We start from the raw sequence: 18,230 nt of genomic DNA on the forward strand, positions 1-18,230 counted from the left end.
CAGAACATATTTATCAATTAATCAAAATTATTTTCCAAATAATTAAAATTAATTATCAATTAATTGAAATTATTTTATAACTCCTACTAATTAATAATTAATTAAACATAATTAAATTCCTTCCCACCCTATTCCCCTATAAACCCACTACCCGCTCCGGTACTAAAACATATAATTTGCTTATAAATTAATGTATTAATATATCAAATTAATACACATATAATATTATTTATTTTAAATACTTAAGTAACACATATAACACATACATAACAAAAAATCATACAAATATCGATATTAGTGTCATCGAAATTAGTGACATTGATATATATGCTATCGATATTACTAACTTCGATATTACTTACATCGATATAAATAATTTCGATATTACTTACCTTAGGGTCGATATTCTGTCCAACGATATTCTTGACATCGATATTCTATACCTTCGAAATTTCTAACACAATATTTTGGTAGATCGATATTTACAACTCGATATTTTGACTGTGTACTGAATGGAAGACGGCATTTAAACTCGGTTTGGCTTGTATGAATATTTGGTGATGCCGTTTGGGCTGTGTAATGCCCCTGCAGCGTTCCAGTTTTTCTTAAATGATGTACTGCGTGAATATATGGACCAGTTTGTCATTGTATATATAGACGACATCTTGATCTACTGTTCTAGCCAAGAGCAACACACGGCAAATAGACGCACCATCTTGCAAACTTTGTTGGATCACATCTATACTGTAAACTCAGCAAATGCGAGTTTAACGTCACCTCAGTGGAATTTACGGGAGTTATCCTAACCAGTTACATCTTGTAGCATTTTTGTCGAAGAAATTCAACTCTGCCGAACAAAACTACAATATATCGGAAAAAGAAATGTTAGCTATAAAAAAAGGCCTTTATGGAATGGAGACATCTATTAATGGGGGCCAGGCATATAGTAACAGTGTACACTGATCATCGCAACCTTCAGTTCATGGCAGCGGCTAGACACTTAACGCCTTGCCAATTAAAATGGACGTTATTTTTCGCTGAATATAACTTTATAGTGACTTATTGACCTGGAAAGGAAAACAAGAAAGCTGATGCTCTCACTCGGCAAACCACGCCAGGAAGAACGGAAGGAGAGGTGAAGAACCCCATCATTGACCCCAGGAATATCATTGGAGTAACCTGTACTGAGATCTTTCTTCGCAGTGTGGCTCAGAACATTCTCCTCAACAAATGTAAGGATTGGTTGAGTAAGAACACAGACTGGAAATTGATCCAAGGGCTTCCCATACGCAATAAACAACTTTTGTTAGCTATCCTGACTCTGAGAAAACAAGTTTTTCACTGGTGGTATAATGCGCCGTGTGCAGGACACAACAGCAGAGAAAAGACTCTGGAACATATATTACGTCAATTCTCCTGGCCCACCATCAGAAACCGACGTTGCCAAATGGGTGGCTGTCTGTACTGTTTGCAGCCAGATGAAAACAATGCATGGTAGACAAATCGGATTGTTACAACCCCTTCCTACACCAGACCATCCTTGGGAACATATCTCTGTGGACTTTGTAGTTGGTATGCCAGCCGACGAGGGGTTTACTGCCATATTGGTGGTAGTGGACTTTCTAACCAAAATGGCTCATTTCATAGATTGCAAAAAAAATACCCTCTACTAGTGTGTTAGCCCAGTTAGTATTGACTGAAATCACATACAACTGTAAACATCTTGGATGCATTTGACAGTAAGGTGGGTGAATGGCTGTGACCCAGAGGTCTCAGAATTGGATTTGTTGGCACGAACAATGACAGTGACATAGTCAAGGCCATGGCAGACGCTGGCTATTTCAGGGTCCTGTGTTTGGTCCATTGGATCAACCTGTTGATGCAAGACTTTCCCATTAAGGAAGACATAGTAGGAAACATACTGACTATCTGCAGAAGATTCTGCATTTATTTCAGCTGTTCTTTTAAAGCTGGGAAGCAGTTGCCAAATATTCAGCGTGCTAATAGAGTACCAATTATAGCCGTGATACAGGATGTGCCAATATGTTGGCGCTCTACCTTTTACATGGCGCAACATCTGTTTGAGCAGTACAAACAGATCAATGACTATTTCATTCAAAGAGGATGAGATGCAGTTGGGAAAGATATGACTAGTCAAGTCAAGTCAAAAACCACTTTATTCGATTTTGTTAAAAATCATAAAAGCATACTACAACAGTAGAAAAGACAATCCAAGTACATGTTTAAAAAATTTCATACAATACAATTTAAAAACAATAAAAAGATCAAATTAAGAAGGACTCAACATGTGCAAAAGAGCAAGGTATACCACGTTCATCACAGTCCCCACTATTAAGCTTGTAATTTCCTCTTCCTAATCCGAACAGCAGCAACAAGGTAGTTTGCCACACTGAACATTACCAAGGGCGAATCAAGCATTTGTAAAAACAGAAGAGCTGGTTTTACTTGCGTAAAAGCTTTCCCCTTCAACAAAGGTAACAGATACTTTTGCCTAGGAGCATGATAAAAAGGGCAGAACAACATAAGGTGCATATTGTCTTGAATGGAGAAGTTGTCGCATTTGCATACAGGTGCATCCTCAGGCTTGAACCATCCCTGTCTGTCACAGAGTACCAAGTAAATCTGGTTAAATCTAAACTTAACCAGAAGCCACCTGTGAAAAGGAATATTAACTAGGGCAAGATACGGTTGGATGGCTATACAAGTGATTGTCATATAATGTGTTCTAACCATGGGTTTAGTTAACTGGAGTTGTTCTCTTTCCAAGGACTTAAGTTTGTAAAAGTTTTCCTTGACCCAGGCTAGGTCTGCTTTTTTTAGGTCAAGCGGGGAGGAAAAAATCTCCGGGCATCCAAGTTCTACTGAGCACTTATAAATATATGCCAGCCAAGCAATGTCTTTATATTTATCAAGTTTTAAACAATCCAACAGAATTTTGTGGTTGAGACCTAAGTTGTTATTAATCCAGACCCTTATCCACAGAAGAATGGGTGCCATAGAGAGGATATCCGTAATGTATCCTACTCCAAGCTCCTGATGGACAGAAAAAGTGGCTGTTGATGAGGGGAGTCCTAATATAGAACAGAAAAACTTGTTAACCACTATTTGAATGGTTTCAGTTTTTACATATCCCCACAATCCAGCTCCGTACCTAGCTATAGCCAATGATTTTTGCCCTATACAAAGCTAGTAGTGCACCATTTGGTTTCCCCCCGAGTCTCCTTGAGAAGCTCAGAATAGCGTTAACAGAGCTCCTCACTGCTTTGGTCTTTGCTGTTATCTGAGGGGTCCAGCTGCCCTTAGTGTCGAAAATTACACCGAGGTAAGTGAAAGCTTTAACGTTAGTAATCACTTCCCCCTTACAGTAAAAGGATTTAGTATTATTTTTAGCTGCCCCAAAAACCATGACATGAGATTTAGCGTTATTAACCACAAGGTCAAGAGAAGACATAAAGTCACTGAATGCATTAAGGAGTCTCTGGAGGCCCAGATGTGTCCTAGCTATTAAGGCGGCATCATCCGCGTACAGGAGCACTGGAATATGAGTGTCTCCTGCACGCGGTGTGTCCACAGAAGCAGCCAGAAGATTTTTTTCCAGGGAATTTATGTATAGAGTGAACAGCATAGGGGCAAGGATGCAGCCTTGCCGCACGCCCCTGCCTGATTTAAACCATGCTGTACGATGTCCCTCTTGGTCCATTCTAATGGAAGCCTTTAAATCCTTGTGGAGTTCAGCTAAGAAGTGGACCAGAGGAGGATCCAATCCCATTTTTAATAACATGCCCCACAGCTTGGCTCTGTTTACTAAATCAAATGCTGTGGATAGATCCATGTAAGCAACAAAAATTGCCCCCTTTTTGCCTTTGTGTATTTAGAGATTATCATGTGCAGATTTAGGCATTGGTCCTCTGTCCCTCTACCTGACCGGAAACCATACTGGGCATTGGACAAAATATCATTCTCTAGTGTCCACTTGTTAATTTTCGCCAACAGTACTTTACCCAGGATCTTCATGGAAGAATCCAGCAAGGATATAGGGCGATAGCATTTGGGGTCACTTCTTAGTCCTTTTTTAAAAATTGGGACAATGACTGAACATGCCCAAGTGTTAGGGAATCCCCCTACAAGTACATGATTAAAAACATTCGTTAATATAGTTGCCCACATCTCTGGGTTTGATTTGTATAAGTCCAGGGGAACCCCATCGGGTCCCGGGGCTTTATTCTTAGCTGACCCAGTTATCGTAACCTTAACTTCATTTTTCAGTAAAATCTAAATTAGGTTGCATATCAGAATAGCAGGGTATACGAAATGTTTCATAAACTTGATTGCTCCCATAGATGACTGAAAAATGATTAAGCCACTCTGATTCAGGTATATTTGCCTCAAGATCTATGTTACGTGTTTGGGCAAATATGGGGTTATTTATTATATTCATAGAAGACGACGTGGGAGACACACGAGGAGTTCAGCTTGACACGCATTTGATAATGTATACTCATGGACTATACACATTTGTACGAAGAGACACACTACCGTTTGATATTTTAATAATTGTTGAAATCATGGAGTGTAGCTCCAGTCGATAATGGGAAGGCGCATTGGCTTATGGGAGATGCAGTGATTTACGAAGGACACTAAACCTGTGACGTCGGGAGGGCGGGAAATTTGTATCGGATGTTGAAATAAGAGAGGGATTGTGGGAGGTAAAACGATGGGAGGTCAGATGGAGCAAGTACGGATCTTTTTAAACTACAGGCGGCAGGTACGTGGAAAATCAGACTGTAAAGCAAGGGAACAGCTTGGTGAATAAGTGAATTAAATTGGAGGGGTGGGAATAGAGAGAGATTATACCGATAAACAATGCCGGCTTAAACATAGTAGTTTACGAAGGTGAATTAAATTCAATGGCAGAAAGTAAACTGCAATTTAGAACGTGCATGCTAAGGACGGGTTGTTGGGAGGTTTCAACACCTTGAAAAGAAAGAGGGGAATGTGTTAAGGGTTGGATCAAGGACTAAGGGGGGAGAACAACAGTTAGGATGTTTTGGGATACAGGGTCCACAGTGAATCATTGATTAGTTGTGCAAAGCGCTTTTTGACATAAATGTTCTGACCATGATATAAATGCTTTTAACGTGCAAAATGTTAGTATTTAGAATATGTTCACATCGAGGTGCATACAATGTGTGACAGTGGCTATTTATTATTTATTTACAGTAACCCCCGAAGAAGGGCGTTGAGCCCGAAATGCATTGGGTATTTTAAATAAACGCTGCCTGATATGAATTGATGCTTCAGTCCTGTTCATTCATAAAGTCTGGATTGACACGGTTTGAACAGTAAAAACTCGGAAACAGCACACACACGCAGCGTGCGGACCCGTATTAAAATTGGTGAATAAGTTTGAGAAGTTTGAAAAATTATGAATTAAATTGGATACAAAGTGAATAAACAAGGAAATAATCAGGCAATTGGCACTTTGAGCAGTGCGATTGTTTGGGGTGCGACGTAACCCCACTACAGCGATGTATATAATTCAGTGTCATTAGGGCATGGCACCAGTCTCAATCAGCACGCATTCTTTTGATTAAATGAGACAAGTTTGGGAAAAGTCAGTACAAGTGGTGTGCATCCTGCCCCCCCTTTACAGTGCAGTTATTTATTATAGACCAGAATTTGGAGCTGTGTTTAAGGGTGGTCGAGTCCATTAAAGCGTCCCAGGCTTCTTCTTTTACAGCTTTTTTACGTATCTTTACCGCCTCAGCATATTTTTTCCTTAGCTGCGCTATCACTAACTTATTTCTAGGGGAAAGTTTGAGCGCTGCCATCAATGCAGAGTGAGCTTTTGAACAAGAATGGTCGAACCAACCGGAGACTGGGGCAGGTCCCCTTTTTGGGCTAAGTGTAAGTTCTTCTTCCACCCTCGAGCAGATAGCCTCAAAGGCGGCAAAAATCTCTTTATCCCCCCTTGCAGGGTCCCTACAGGTCTGAAATTCCACCATCATATCTTGTTCAATAAGATTCAAAAAGTCCTCTGGGCAAACTTTGCACCATTTTAATCGCCTCCCTTGGTCTTTGCTCTTTACATGCTTCACAGAAGTAGCCAACAAAACCCCTTTGAGCAGTCCAAGCGACCCATCCAGGATTAAGCACACCGGATTGTGGTCACTGAATCCACTTTCAATGGCGTTATAAAAGTGAACATAATGGAGGAGCCCTGGGGACAAAAAAATGTAATCGATGATAGATTCACTACCCCTCGCATTGTATGTGACTACACGGTCATTTGGGTCAGAAAAGCCTGGTTCATATAGGTCATTTGCTGATAACAATTGTTCCATGGCTGCTCCCTTCAGACTATGCTCAAAATGGGGAGGAGTCGTAAGATCAGGCCCATTAAAATCTTTGATCTGGCAATGTGAATCACACAAGTGAACGTTAAAATCACCCATTAAAATAATTTGTACAAAAGTGGTTTGTTTTGACATGTAATCAGTTACAAATAAACTTAAACTTTCTAAAACAAAATTTTGGGGTCCGCCCTGCAAAGAGTTATAGCAGTTAATAAAAACTGTCTTATTTTTATCTGAGTGGCGGATCTCCAAAAGCTGAAAATAGTGTGAGGAGCTAGGAATTTCCCTCACACTCCCAGCTATATTAAGAGACACCAGAAACATCAGGCCCCCTATGTCCCTTCCCACCGGGGTACACTGTGCATTGACAAAGAATGAAGAGTAACCATCCAACCAAAATGAATTATCCCTTGCCCATGTTTCCTGCATGGCTACTATATCGTATTCTTTTAGCTTACCCAACCAAATTGGGTCATTCTGTTTAGCACGTAAGCCCGCAATATTCCAGGACAAGATCTTAGCTTTTCTATTACCTTGCTCTGTTGTCACCTCCCTTTCATTAGATGCAACATTACAGGGGGTGGGGATGTTAACAGTGTTACAGGGGGAAGGAATGTTGGTGGAATCATCCTGGGCATTAACTGTTAGATTTGTTTGCTTGGGCTCTAGTCAATCCGTATTGTCATGATTAGCAAGAGCCGCAAATCTGTTTGAGAGTGGCAGGTTATCTGGATGTATGTGCTTTGCGGAAGTGACTATACCGCCGCCCCTAGATTTCTTTGTCACCCATTCATTCCCTTGGAGAGGGAAATTGTGTTTACCCATAAACCCGTGGTTGTTATTTAGCTGTGGCCTACCATGCCCGCCTCCGGCTGTCATGAGTGCAGGTGGGTAGAAAAAACCCAGCGGCATAGCGCGCACACCCTTGCCTAATGGAGCCAAAGGGGAAGCATCCCAGAAGAGGCGGCTAGTGACATCACGAGATTTAAAATTAACTATAACACAGTCGCCCGCCACACACTTCTTAGTTTTGCCCACCCAATTAACCCTTCTACACATCAATATATTAGCTGCAATATTACTTTCACCCGTGCAATTTGCATTGCACCATTTTTCTGTGTGGTTACGCAGCGTTTCATGATGTTCTACCTCCCCCGCATCTAATTTGGGTACATTTACCAGCACGGCTACAAAAGGTGTTGCATCAGGGGGTAGCTGCACTGGAGGTACCCTGCCCACCCGGTCTCCCGGAAGACCTAATGGTTTTTCCAATAAAACACGGTTAGGCACTGTTAGCGGCAAGGGCGTATATCTACCATTTACAACTTTCCCTTTGGCAGGCACAGAGTTTACTGCAGGCATATTAATTACTGAGTTATTTGGAGGGTCAATTCCTATAGGTGCTGAAACCTGAGGGACATCGGAACAAGTCAAATTTTGAGATGGCAGTGCAGGGGCCTGACTATTCAGAAACTCATTAATACGTTCACATTTATTCAACAAGTTATTAACACAATCCTTCAAAGTCTCAGTTATATCTGTTGCAATCTGAATCAAGGCGGAATCTAGCCTATCAGAAAAAAGTTTTTCCAGTAGTAACATGAGACCCTCCTCTGTGATGTGAGTAGCCCGCAGACCTCCAGATTGAATGTTGCCCGTATTTTCTTTGACACCCGTGTCCTCAGTTGTAGGAGGTATAACAGTAATAGGAAGTTCTGGAGAAGGCAAAACTGTGGGAGTCTGCGCCAAGTTTGTCCGGCATGATTCTATTATGACCCTCGGCTCCAGTGGAACACAGCTAATGGGCGAGGAAATTGTAGTGCTAATGCTTGCAGATGTAGTTTCCAGGCCCAGTGCACGTTCAGAAACAGCTATCTGGGTGGATAATTCGTCCACTTTTGATGTCAAGTATGTAATTATACTGGTCGTATATTTTGGGACCTTGGCCTTAGCTTCTCCCACCATCGGAGTGACTATTTTGCGCTTACCCATGATGTTAAGGATATGGCCCGTCCCGTCCCTGGTCGTGCTTGGATGGCCTTAGACGGCCCGCCCTCTGCCCGGGCTCCACCCGGCGCCGTCCACGCGCGTCCGCGACGCGGAGGGAGCTCCGCGATTTAAAGCACCTCCTGGTGCGCGGGACAGGAAGTGGTGGTGTACAGCCACCAGGGACGCTGGGAACCGTAGTTCCTCCCCTTGGCAGCCGAGATGGTGAATGGCGCCTTCAACGGGGGTTACAAACGGCGTCAGCAGCCCAGCGCCCAACAGCAGCAGTCTCCAAAGGGTGAGTGCGTTCCAGCCATGCACTCTGTAGATTTTTCGGCAGTCCCCGCTCCACCGAGGGAGCTCCACGATTTTAAGCACCTCCTGGTGCGCGGGACAGGAAGTGGTGGTGTACAGCCGCCAGGGACGCTGGGAACCGTAGTTCCTCCCCTCGGCAGCCGAGATGGTGAATGGCGCCGTCAACGGGGGTTACAAACGGCGTCAGCAGCCCAGCGCCCAGCAGCAGCAGTCTCCAAAGGGTGAGTGCGTTCCAGCCCTGCACTCAGTAGATTTTTCGGCAGTCCCCGCTCCACCGAGGGAGCTCCGCAATTTTAAGCACCTCCTGGTGCGTGGGACAGAAAGTGGTGGTGTACAGCCGGCAGGGACGCTGGGAACCGTAGTTCCTCCCCTCGGCAGCCGAGATGGTGAATGGCGCCGTCAACGGGGGTTACAAACGGCGTCAGCAGCCCAGCGCCGAGCAGCAGCAGTCTCCAAAGGGTGAGTGCGTTCCAGCCCTGCACTCGGTAGATTTTTCGGCAGTCCCGACTACTGACTACTGACTACTGATGTGGAGCAAAGGAGCCTAGTCAAATGTCTGACACAGATGCTACTCCCTTTTGAGGTTTTCACATGGGAAGTTAGCAAGGAGGAGAGTAGATGGGCCAAGCTATCCCATTGTGGCATCTGCTACAGGAACAACTAAAGAAGGTGTCTGAAAGGTACACCCCTGTATGTTTGAACGAAAATAGAGATCCACATGCCTTGGTTTAGAGCATACTCTTTCGATTGCCTTCAAATACAAGGCTGAAATGCAATATCCTCTCATCCAAACAGTACATCTCTGGCACACTACTTTATCCATGGTACAAAATATTGTGCCCACTTTAATTCCTTTTTCTGAAGGGGATGTTTCAAAATATAAGAGGTGGATTGTTGATAAAGCTGGAGACCTGGAAACACAACGGCTAGAACTTATAGTCCTAACCCACAGTTCTGGGGTGCTGTCTTCAGCTTCCTGGGAGGGCAGTCTTGGCTCACAGCAGCAAACAACAAACACCATCAACCAGAACACCGGCAATGACAGCAACAGAAGGACTGGACCCAACCTCTGCATTGCATTGATTACAGTTGGCAGGGCTTATGTCCAGTGCAGAGGCAATTCCAACAGAGGTTGAGCCAGTGGAAGCACCAATGATCATCCAGAGGATATTCCAAGAGTATCTGGATGATCCAAAAGAGGTCCATGTGGATCAAAACTCATTAATGTATCGGTATGGGAAGTTGATGGCCAGAGCTCAGCAGGCTGGCAATAAAGTATCTGGCTTGTCCTGTAGCCAGTGTGTCTGCTGAGCATGTTTTCAGTGCAGCTGGTACTATTGTTACTGTGAGAAGGACCACTCTCTCGTCTCAAACATGGAGAAATTGATTATGCTCAAAATCAACCAACATTTCATACCAAACAATTACACCAATCCAGAAACAGCACAGAAGGAGGAGGAGGATGATTGGTTAGAATCAAGTGTTTTAAATGACCAACTTTTGGGTGCACCACCTGAGGTTGAGGTCAAACTCTACTTCCCGAACTGAGTATGCCATTGTCACCATTGAACATTTTTATTATTTCTCATTGAACTTCTTTCTTTGCAAAATAAAATAAAAATAGCTAGTGCAACATTATGTTAGTGTCAGATGTATATGCTGCCCCACCCTTTTTAATCACATTCATTGCCGGATTGCAGTTGGACCAATGAGCAATGAAGAAGCTGCCACAATTCCTTCATGGCATTGGAGACAATGCCTGCATCCCTAACATGCCTATACTTTTTTGCATCACTTAGCAGGGGTGCCCCAGAGGATCATTGATTTTCAAGAGTTCCAATACCAAATTCCAATGTGTTGTCTGCGTCAAAGATGCAATTGTGTACCTAATACCTAACCTACCCATGCCTGGATTGGAAGAGGTAACTCTAATTGCAATGAATGAGTGATTGTGAGTGATGATTGATCACTCATGTGGTGGCAGACAGTGAGGGAGAGTGTTTAACTGTAATTTGGGAACTTGCTTGATCTGATTTGCAATGTTTGGGGCCTGAATGATGGGTAATGATTTTTTCCTGGAGGTGAGTGGCCCTTTCACACTTAGCCAGATTTACTTGCAGAGCCCACTCATTTTTTCTGGTTCTTCAGAGACCAGAACAGTCACTTTAGTTACAAAGAAAAAACTATACAAAATACTGCAATTCTATTTCTCTACTTGTTCTTCAACAGCAGTGCACTACACATCTATCTTGCTTGGGTTGTGACTGGGACGGAGGTATTTGGAGTCAGGGGAAGGATGGAAGAACTCAGGGTGGGACTACCTACATCATCAACAGCTAAGAGCAAGAAGTTGTCGACTTAAAAGTGAAACCATTACTCTGAGAACTAGTACTCAGCTATGAGAAATGGAGAGAGGTGCGTTGATTAGTGAAATACTCTTCTGTGTGTGTGTGTGTTTGTGTGTGTTGCACTGGTGACAAAATTGAAACTCTGAGTCCTCTTGTTTATTTTATTTGCTCTGCCTCAGATTCTCCTTGACTCTAAAATAAAGTTTCCATTTTACAATCCGAAGGCCTTCTCATCTCCTGCATGAGCTCAATACACCTTCTTACCTACCAGCCCAGTCCAGACAGGCACACAAGAATGATGGACATTCCCGAGGAGAATCAGATTCATCACCACATTTTTCAATACAGTATATTTTTGTTTCAACAATCATATTTGGAGAACCGGGTGGATGGGTTCACTCCAGCATAATTTTATTTTTTCCAACCTAGAAGACAGAACATTTAGATATCTGATAACCTGGTGTCTCTGTGGCAGAAAGACTGCATGCAATGCATTTATCTAATCTGTGTCATACTCATTCCTTCGTCTGCTTCCACAACAGATTGATGTGCTACTCATCGCCCAGATAAATGTTTTCTTTGTGTAGTGTTTTTCTTTCTCAAACCTTTCCCCAAATCCCTTTTCCCATCCATTCATCAAACTCCTAACCCTCTTCCTCCAAGCAGTGCAATTTATTGAGGTGTGGGGTGAGTGTCTGAAAAGTTTCCATCATCTCCTTGTGTTTGCTTTGTTCACCCTAAGTTGGCATGGTATGCGCAGACCTGGGTCCCTTGCCCACTTTTCCCCTGGATTCAAGCTAGCCTAGCTGATGAGAGCTGTTAGCCCAAAACCGGTCCCAGGATGCTTGTTTCCGGTCCAGGGAAGACATGGCTTGGCAGTTTGGGCTGGACTATTCTCATGAGGCACAGGGCCAATACTGATAGATTTGTCAAATTCAAAAGATACTTTATTCGGTTTAAATCACAAAAACCATAAAAGTGTACAAGCATTAAAACAATCCATCATCCGCCCATAAAAGAATATAGCAGCTAACAGGGATAAAAACAGAAATATACAGAGTGTAAAATCTTTTCCTTTTAAAAACAACAATATGCACATTAGTGCCCTTGGTTAAGGTTTCGGACGGTATTTTATGTTTATACAAAGTCCTCTAAGGCCAAGCAATCTTTTTGCTAAGTCTCATTGCGATAGTTAAAAATTTAGCCACATTAAAAATGACCCAGATCTCTGCCAAGAGTTGCAGGTACAGCAAGGCTGGCTTCACTTGCCTAAAACCCTTTCCTTTTAGCAATGGTATAATAAATTTAAATCTAATACCTTTGAAGTGGCCACAAAAAAACAGAAAATGAGCCGTATCCATGATTGAACAACCATCACATGTGCATAATGCTAAATCCTTACTTCTAGTCCAAACGGGGCGGCCAGAAATTAAGAGATGTATTTTATTCAGACGGAACCTTGTTAACAAGTACCTATGATTAGCGTTGTTCACAACTTTAAGGTACAGTTCCGGTTCGGGGTCGGGTGAGACAATCAGCTGATGGGACCTGACCGAGGATTTAAGCAGCTCCCTGCCCTCTCTGTCCATTCCTCTATTCAGCAAGAAGGTGTTTTTGACCCATTTTATATCCCCTTTCACCAAGCTTGAAGGTTTATCAAACAATTCTGGACGTCCCAGTTTTACACACATTTGTTGCACGTACTTCAACCAGGTGATTTTGTCCCAATGATCCAGGCTTAGACAATCTTTTAGGATTTCATGGTTTACGTCAAGCTCTGGGTTTAGCCAAACTGCCAACCATTTTAATAAGGGGGCCAGGGCAATTTTGTCTTCCAAATAGCCTACTCCGCACTCCTGGTGAACTATGTAGTTTGCAGTGGAGCTAGGCAAGGAAAGAAGAGTTTTTAAGAAATTGTCCTCTGAGACTTGGAGCGATGAAACATTTTTGAAGCCCCACAAGTCGGCCCCATACGTGGCAATTGCAATACATTTAGAAGCGTATACTTTTAGTACTGCCTCAATGGGTTTCACTCCTAGTTTACGGGAAAATCTTAGTACTGCGGAGGTTGAACGTGCCAAGGAGGTTTTTTTCTCCACCAGTTGGGAGTTCCACGTTGAGCCTTCATCAAAGACCACCCCCAAATAGGGAAATCTAGAGACTCGCGACAGCTTGTGTTTATTACAAAAAAGTGGCATCACATTTTTCCTTGCCTTGGCTTTGTGACCTACTACCATGACGTGAGACTTCCCAAAGTTAACACTCAGGTCAAGATTATCCATAAAGACGTAAAAAGAGTTCAGCAAGCTTTGGAGTCCTAATGAGGTTCTAGCTAAAAGTGCAGCGTCATCCGCATACAGTAGGGCAGGCAGTAAATATTTCCCAGCCTTCGGGATATCCTTACAGGCTCCACTCAAAGCTTTGCCAAGGTCGTTGATGTATAGTGTGAAAAGCAGGGGAGCAAGGATGCACCCCTGTCTCACGCCATTGATAATGCTAATTTTCTCCGTACAGTTCCCCTTTCTATCATAGCGGACCGTTGCAGTAAGATCCCTATGAAGATCTGCTAGAAAGTAAACTATATTGGGGTCTGTTCCAATTTTAAGGAGCTGGTCCCACAATTTAGATCTGTTTACCCGGTCAAACGCCGAGGACAGATCCATAAAAGCAATAAACAATGAACCTGGTTTAGCTAAGGTGTACTTCCCAATTAGCAGCTGTAAATTTAGGCTTTGGTCAATTGTGCCACGTCCCTTGCGGAAGCCGTACTGTAGAGGTGAAAGTGTGTTTGTCTCCTCTAGCCAAGTGGTCAATTTACCTAAAACCACCCTCCCCAAAACCTTAACTGCAGAGTCAATAAGGGATATAGGTCGGTAATTACCGGGGTCCCCCTATCCCCTTTTTTGTAAATTGGCACGATTACCGACTGTGACCATGACTCAGGAATGCCCATCTTAGAGACTCTATTAAAAACATTAGTTAAAACTTTGGACCAAAATAAAGTATCAGCTTTAAAAAGGTCAGAGGGGACGCCATCGGGCCCGGGGGCTTTGTTACTGGTCATCAAGCCAATGGCCGCTGCCACCTCCTCCTCATTCACAGATAGGGTGTATGGTGATTGAGGGAATGCGGTCAGGCGTTCTACCACCTGGGTCTCGTCTTCATAAACTGAACTAAAGTGTGTGTGCCATCGTTCTTCCTGGATACCACAATCCAATTCATTGTTGTTGGAGTCCGAGAAGTAAGGTTGATTTACCACCGCCCAAAACTTGGCGCTGTTTTTTAATACCTCTGTAGAGGATAGATTTGTCTTCACTGGGGTGGTGAAGTGAGCTAAAAAACGATGATGGATTCAACCCAGATCTGAGACTGGGGGTGAGTGTCTGAAAAATGTCAGCGCTCCGTCCATCATCTAATTGTGTTTGCTTTGTTCACCCTAAGTTGACATGGTATGCCCAGACGTGGGTCCCTTGCTCACTTTGCCACTGGATTCAAGCTAGCCTGGCTGATGAGGGCTGTTAGCTCGAAACCAGCCCCAGGATGCTTGTTTCCTGTCCAGGGAAGACATGGCTTAGCAGTTTGGGCTGGACTCTTCCAATGAGGCACAGGGCCAATACTGATAGATTTGTCTTCACTGGGGTGGTGAAGTGAGCTAAAAAACGATGATGGATTCAACCCAGATCTGAGACTGGAGGTGAGTGTCTGAAAAATGTCAGCGCTCCGTCCATCATCTCATTGTGTTTGCTTTGTTTACCATAAGTTGGCAGGGTATGCCCAGATGTGGGTCCCTTGCTCACTTTGCCACTGAATTCAAGCTAGTCCATCTTATGAGTGCTGTTAGCCCGAAACCAGTCCCAGGATGCTTGTTTCTAGTCTAGGATAGACATGGCTTGGCAATTCGGGCTGTACTGGTCCATGAGGTACAGGGTCAAGACTGATTTGCATATAGCTATGTCTGAACTGCTTTGGCGAAGTGAGCTAAAGAACGTTGATGGATTCAACACAGATCTGTGACTGGGGGTGAGTGTTTGAAATGTTTCAGCGCTCCGTCCACCATCTCCTTGTGTTTGCTGTGGCCTAATTCACTCCATCGATAGATCACAGAATTGATGGGGCAGATGTGGTGAAAACAACACCAGCTCACTGCAGATACCTGTAAAGAGCCAAAAGCGTGTCTAAACGAATGACCTCCTTTTGTGCTTTAACTAAGAACTGCTACACTTTAGCTTGTCCTGAGGTTCATTCACTTCACAGGCTTTGTCTTGGTAACCTTTTCTTCATGAGTGGAAGGCAGGGGCTGGCACAGAATTACAGGGGGGCCTGGAGACAACTTTCTGTACTTTTCAGTCTGTCCTTGTAACACAGTATCAAACAAGTTGAGTTGATGGTTTAAGTGAGCAACAATAAGTCACTGCAAGTGATGCCAAAGGAATTCCAAGGTTGTGTGATGCCCCTTACACTGACCCATATAATTTAATGCAAGGACGTCCATGCGCGACTTTCAATTAAAAAGAAAATCTTTTCTCACAACAGCAAAATGCAGTTCATGGCTCCTTAACGGTTAACAAGTCTAGGCAATATACACTAAAAGTATGAGGACACATGTTCTTTACTCGTTGGTCCACATCAGATCAAATCTTGTTTTTACATTACAAGAATTCAGTAACTCCACGTTTCCATGTCAGTTGATTTCAGGTGCATGTTTTTGGGTTGAGCAGATTCTTTCTTGTGTGACAGCATACAAAATGGGTTAACTTTGTGTTGAATCGTGACCAAGTTGTTAGTAAAATAATGTTATGGTACTGAGTTTTGTTAATAATCTTAAGGTAAGGAGATTTTCATAACTGAAAACCCTTTTCAAGCATCAACAAACAGCGTTCATGAAGTCCATACGTGAAAAAAGTGAGAACTATTCGGTTTGCTATTGTTTGTTTTATTTTCTGTGCAAATTGGTCACATGTGAATTTAACCTCTGCACACCAGAAATGAAACTTTGCTGCTTCTCTTGGCAGACTTAGCTGTGTTGAGGGTTTGCCTCCTCTTAGAGTATAGGTGTGTAGGCTGGAGTGATCCCCATGGAATAACATTGGTTGAACATCGCTATAGCATTCCTGGGAAGGAGCGAGTAGAGCTTCCTGCGTGCACCGATCGTGGAGTAGGCGGTATGTGCCGGAGCTGAGCATGCTGGAACTGCTGGGGTGGCTGTGTTAATATAGCAGGGTTTGTATTTGTGGCTGTTCTGGGGGCATCCTTGGGTGCAAACGCTGCATCGGGGCCTGCTCCAAGCATGGAGGAAGGAGCATGGGGATTAGGGGTTGCTGGAGGTCATTCCTTGAGTTTTCGTGCGCTTGGTTGCTGCGGTGTGGATCTCAGAGGTGGAGGTTAATTTGCTTGGGTTTCCGGAAGAGTAGGCTGATATGGGACAATGGATGCTCCTGGAAGGAGAGGCATATTGCATCTGGTTTATAAGGGTAATGTGTTTGCTAATTGCTACTGTATGCACCTAATGGTTTATGGGAGGGTGTGTCTGCTTCACCAGGTGTCACTTGGGGCAATTTTATTGGTAAATTGGCCTCCTTTTGTTGTATTGGTCCAACAAATGATAAAACCGCTTCACCACCACACCGTGTTATCCTGGGCACACTTTCAAATTCTAACCCCATTGGGTGGCTGAACTGTTTGCCTCAGAAGCAGCGTGGTCTCCAGAGCTAAGGACGGGATTCTTCTCATTTCTTTGGGATCTGGGTATTAGATCTGTGGTTTGCGTTGTTTGTTTTACTGTGCCAACAGTTCAACGAGGCACTGGAGCATAACTGAAGCAACGGTGCCATAGTGGTTAAGTGCACGCCCTCTCCCGGGTTTGTAGGAAACAAGGGAAGTGAACAGCAGTTTTGAAATAACAATCAAAGAGGATATCTTTGGTGATGTTGTTCCTGCTGCCGTGAGATCAGACATGTGTCTGCTGGTGGTCTGGACTAAGCATGGAAGGTCAAAATGCAGTGCATTTTGTCCCATTCTACTTTACAATTATGTCAATTTTAAAACTATGGTAGCTAAAGTTGAAAACCATTATTACCGATTTAACACTTAACTTGACCTAAGGGATCTACTTATATTATGAGCAGCTCTGATGTTTGCACAAACAACATGTTTGCATGAAACTTCTGTTCTTTTTTTGTTGTTTGTTTTGTTCGATACTGTGCATGTATTAACAGGGTTGCACATTACTGCACACATTACTGCACACAGGGACTTCCTACCCCCATGTTTTTCAAAATTAGAACCATAAATGTGAGTGTGGCTTAGGAAGAGAACAGAGTGGAAAGAGGGAAGAGTTGTGTCTCTCAGATGCAGCTGTTATCCTAACACCATCAAATGTCCAATTTCTTATGTAAGTGATTTATTCATGCCGATAATTCACAGGAAAAAATAACTCTAATGAGTGTGTGCAAAACTTATGGATAACATGCTGCATGGCTAAACACTTATAAGATCTCAAAGGAAAACACATATATAAAAGACATTATCATTTATAATGCCAATAGCTCTAATTCTTCGAAATGCGAGACCTATTGTACTACAAATGCTTGCTTTTATGGTGATTGTTTTCACACAACTTTGTTTAGTGCGCATTAGCTACGGAAGGTTACACCCAGTTCTATGCAAGGGTGATTTGAGTTTGTCACCTTATGTGGACTAGAGATGTCGTTTTTCTGAGCAGGTAAATGCAGGATTAAGTTCTTTTGTGTCTAGGACACTATTAAATCCTTTGGTCAGACTATGACCCAGGTGCTAACTATAAGTTCTGTTCATTGGCATGAAGGAGGCAATATTGCTGGTCGGATTGGTTATTGTAATTAGTTATCAATTCAAGTTACTCTTGGTTGCCACCGTAGGTTATAATGGATAATTATTTTGCAATTTTTAGAATTGATTTGATTATATATCTTCTGATTAGAGAGAACAGGGGTCCTCAGGGAATGCAATAAAAGGACAAATAAACATATAGACCACGATAAGTACTATAGTTCAGCTTTCCAGCCCAGCCGGGCAGGGAATATTTAATTTTCAAATTTAGAAGGAATCAAATTTGACCAAGAGGGGGTCATATACAGAGAATTAGATAGGGCACAATCCTGTACCTATCCCGAAAAATAGAAAAACCCTTAGAATAGAGAAGGAAATCAAATGAAAGAAGTTTTAA

The sequence above is a fragment of the Lissotriton vulgaris genome, chromosome 11, assembly GCF_964263255.1.
Source record: "Lissotriton vulgaris chromosome 11, aLisVul1.2, whole genome shotgun sequence".
Lineage (NCBI taxonomy): Eukaryota > Metazoa > Chordata > Amphibia > Caudata > Salamandridae > Lissotriton > Lissotriton vulgaris.